Source organism: Drosophila takahashii, chromosome 2R (genome assembly GCF_030179915.1).
Source record: "Drosophila takahashii strain IR98-3 E-12201 chromosome 2R, DtakHiC1v2, whole genome shotgun sequence".
In the NCBI taxonomy this organism is placed as follows: domain Eukaryota; kingdom Metazoa; phylum Arthropoda; class Insecta; order Diptera; family Drosophilidae; genus Drosophila; species Drosophila takahashii.
Window position 1 is genome coordinate 1,243,825 of NC_091679.1, and position 4,500 is coordinate 1,248,324.

Sequence of the window (4,500 nt, forward strand, 5' to 3'; positions counted from 1 at the left end):
TCACCTTTACAAACGGGTAAAGAAAAATAAAATTGCTATGACTATATAAGTTCCAATATTTAAGGGAGTCGCACCACAGAATCAAAAAATTTTTTTTTTAATTTATCGCCCCCAAGCTATATGCAGAATATGTGGATAAAAAGCTATAAACATATTTTTAAAAGAAGTAACATGGGGTGACCCTCTTAAGAGTGTATCGTGGCACCGATGTTAATAATAGGTGAAACAGTTTAGAGTTGACAAATTTATGTAGCGGTCTTTATTTAAATCAAATTTTAAATTATAATAGAGAGCTTTAAAAAACTTTGTGTTGCTGCTTCGCTGGTTTTTTCTCAAGTAGAGCTGCCATACTATATGTTGGTAGTGCCATATTCGCATAAGTGGCAATTCGATTTGGCGGCAGGCTTAACAATTTAAATTACAGTGGTAACAATAATTAAAAACAAACAAAGCAATATAATTGTACCGAAAATTCATAAATTTATTTATTTTGTTATATCCTTGCATTATAGGGTATAGGGTATTATAATTTCAGTCAAAAGTTTGCAACGCAGTGAAGGAGACATTTCCGACCCTATAAAGTATATATATTCTTGATGAGCATCACCAGGAGAGTCCATCAAGCCACATCCGTTTGTCTTTTCTTGTTAAGCCCTGTTATTCTTTTCTTCACACGAGTTCTCTTCATTTTGCAAGCTTTTAACCATTAGCGATTTTTCAATTACTGGAATTTCTTCGTCAAAAAACGCAAGCGAAGCCGTTTCATCTGTAAGTTACCATTAATGGTTTAACATTTTTTTTAATGCTACTGAAGACGCAGTTTGATCTATTTTTTCATAGTTTTTCATTCGTCCGATGAACTGAAAATCTAGATACGGCGATTTCTTAGCAATAGTGCAGGTAAACCACACTTTTAAATATTCCGTTACGACAAACACACAAATGTCTTCCAGAGCTATTTTTTCGTCGTTGCTAATGTTAAATTGCCTTTGAAACATAAGTATTTTCATGGAATAAATGGCTCTGGCCATCCACCTTGCCTGGTGAATGCCTCCTGGCGCTTTGATTGATATTGCATTCAGATTTGAATTCAGATTTAGCTTTCCAACCAAAAAACAAGAAAGGAAGCTACCTTCGGCCAGCCGAAGCTTATATACCCTTGTAGATAAAAGAATACTCACTCGGTGCAGTTCCAGGGATTCCAAATTCAGCGTTTCGATTTATTTCAATTTTGTTTTTAAGTAGTCAAGAATCAAAACGCCTACTTCCTACAAAGTTACAATGAATTTTCTTATATTTGTTTGGGAGCCTTAAGATATAGTGGTCCGATCCGGCTGGCTCCGACATATGTACTACCTGCAATAGAAAGAAGACCTTCGGGAAAGTTTCATCGCGATAGCTTTAAAACTGAGAGACTAGTTCGCATAGAAACGGACAGACGGACAGACGGACAGACGGACAGACGGACAGACGGACAGACGGACAGACGGACAGACGGACATGGCTAGATAGACTCGGCTATTGGTGCTGATCAAGAATATATATACTTTATGTGGTCGGAAACGTCTCCTTCACTGCGTTGCAAACATCTGACTGAAATTATAATACCCTCTACAAGGGTATAAAAAGGTGCTCTCCATTTTGTTAACGATTTTGAACGAAATCAAATATTTGACAAGTCTAGATATGGGAAAAGATTTGCCTACCCAAAACTCATACTGGCTTACGTGCCGTATGAGTAATCTTTTGGAAACTTTGAGACCATTGCGCAAGCCCTTACACTTAATTTAAAATTTTTTGGATTTTTGTTTAAGCTATTTTGCACAAATATCTTGTGTTTAAAAGGGTGAGATAAAAATTCCTTATAAAAAACCGCCCTAAGGTACACAGCCAAAAATTTCTACGCACCATTTCTAATTTTCCATGATAATTGGGTGCTCATGAGTAAAAGTCCCACACAAACTTATGTCCCATTACCTACAGGTTCCGCGGTATAACTAAGAATACAAAAAACCGATGTTCGCCGTCATTTCGAATTATGTGGGCTATATAATTTTACTAACGTTTATTATTTTCGCTGAAATCTACTCTCAATACATCACGGCATTTCTAAAAAATAGTCCCCATTGTCAACCATTGCCCATCTCTTTGGAAATCGACGCCAAAGTTGAAAATCCCAAAATTTTCAAGTTTTCTCCGATGAAAAAAGAAATCTGAGAATTAAATCTTAAATGTAACTAATTCAAGTCATGGCAACCTCTAGAGCTAAGAAATTAATAACGTTTACTGAACATACATACATAGAGAAACATACATGTTTACTCGCATTCTATAGAATTATTTAGAAAACCGAAAAACACATAGGGGAAACAAAAAAGGTTTGCGCGCTTTTCTTTCCAAATGGAAGCGCGCGCTGATCAAATCAAATTAAATTGCACAAAATCTTTAAACCAAATTTTATTTTCATACATAAAATTACATAAAATGTCCTTGTATAATATTTAAATATACTCGAAAGTTTGAAAATTAAACCTACCCTGTAAAAATTAATAATAAGTATTTATACATGTATTTGTATAGTTACTATATTACTTACTAAATATACTAAATAATTAATATGTTAAATATTCCATTAAATTGATTAAATAATGTAAATAGTCAATAAATTATATATTATTAATTAATTAAAATAGTTAATATACAAATACATACTTAAACATAATATATATACAATATAGTAATACATATAAAACTGCGTGATTAAATATGAAAATATTTAAATGCAGGTCGATAATATTAGATATGGGCGGTTTTTTTACAAACCGAACACCTTTTCTTGGCTCACATTTTTGATTTGCCTGAAACTTTTTTTACGTGTAGCCAAATAAATGCTGACTATTATTTTAAAGTTGTATTTTTCTCCCAGGGACTTGAATTTTATCAACGACTGCATCCCTTGTTAAAAAGCTCGGGAAAGTGATTTAGATACTTTTTGAAACACTGTCAAAGCATAAAATCAAGGCTACGGCATTGTGAGAAGTCGTAAAACTCCCCACAAATCTCGAAGCAGGAGAGCCCCTAGCAACAGCGAAGGCAGCGAGAATGCGGCAGAATCCAAGGGCATCCAGGTCCTCCGGTAAATACTGGACCTTGGACCCAGCCAAAGCGGAGAGACCGCGAAATAACGGTGTCGCGCTGGACCTTGGACCCACGCCGCCAAAGAGCAATAAGGTCGAACTGTAAAGCCGTGGACTTTGAACCGGCGCAAAGAGGATGCACCGTGAATTAACGGGACATCTTGGACTTTGAACCCGATGCGTGCCGTGTGCAAAGGGAACTAACGGGACACACGTGGACATCGAACCCTAGCGAGCCGTGTGCAGAAAAGGAAATAACGGGACCCCGCCGCAGCCTATAAAAGGACGGCGCAGGCGCAGCTCAAGGCAGTCAGTTGGAGTTCGCGCGACAGTCAGTGCAGTAAGCGCCGCAGTTCATGCAGCCAGGAGGCACGGGACGTGTCGGTCGGAAGACGCGACGCTGGCAGCCGGAGTACAGGACAGACAACCAAGATACGCGAGCGAAAGTGCAAGTGCAACAAGAGAACCAGAGATCAAGAATACAAGTGCGAGGATTCAATCGAGTGCGTGACCGTGAGAGTACCGTAGAAACCGAGTGCTCAACGCCCAGATCAAGATACCAGAGTCAAGACGCTAGGCCAAGGCTGAGACTGCAACGGTGAGATCTGCAGGACACAGAGATTGGAGAGGAGACGAGTACAGGACAGGAGCAGAGTCGAGAGAAGGACGAGCTACCGGCAGGGTAAGCGCGGATCTAGAGTTTGTGCCAGGCGTCGGGGTCACAGTGGACTGACGATAAGGCTGAATCCTCAGATTTGACCTGTCGGGACATTTGTTTCTCAGGCTAGAGCCAGACCGACCCAAGGGAACACGACGGAACAGGTGATCCCAGGATCATTCTGGTCGGACCCGAAAGGAAGGTTGTACAGACTTTTGAGTCCTACAAGCCGGGTGGAACAAGTCCACACGCACCACGAAGGGAGGCGAGAGCAGCGACGCCGTCGAGAAGCGCCGCCGAGAAACGCACGAAGTAAGCCGAGGGAGGAACGTCGCCGACCAGGCAAGCCGCAACAGCCAGCTGACGAAGAATTCCAGCGAAAAGATAAACTTAATAAAGTTTTCCGATTTGTCCCAATCGGATATCTCTGCATTTTCTTGGGTCACGGGCAGTCACGCAATACAAATTTGGTGGGACGAACACACAATATCTCTGAGCTAGTCGCGGCGTTTACGTAGCGATCAAACAGTTGAAAACAGTTCGTTACAGCATCTAGATGAAGCTGAAATATGCGTTAAAAACTTTGAAGCCGTTGCGCAACGCCTAAAACGAATTATTTTTTACTTTCTCTTTTATGGATTAAGGAACCAAAAAGGCAATATATGAAAGGATGAGAGCATGGCCTTAAAAATTTCATACAAAAAA